Genomic DNA, 209 nt, shown 5'->3' with positions numbered 1-209 from the left:
CTAGCTTCTCTGCATTGTACGTCACCTTGACCGGAATGATATGAGCAGACTTAGTTAACCTATCAACAATCACCCAAATAGAGTCATAGTTACCCATTGTCTTTGGAAGACCAACCATGAAATCCATTGCGATTCTCTCCCTTTTCCATTCAGGAATGGGCATTCTCTGAAGTGTTCCTCCGGGCCTCTGGTGTTCATACTTTACTTGT

Source organism: Solanum pennellii, chromosome 3 (assembly GCF_001406875.1).
Source record: "Solanum pennellii chromosome 3, SPENNV200".
Classification (NCBI taxonomy): domain Eukaryota; kingdom Viridiplantae; phylum Streptophyta; class Magnoliopsida; order Solanales; family Solanaceae; genus Solanum; species Solanum pennellii.
The sequence above is the reverse complement of the archived record's forward strand: the minus strand, read 5'-3'. Positions refer to the sequence as shown.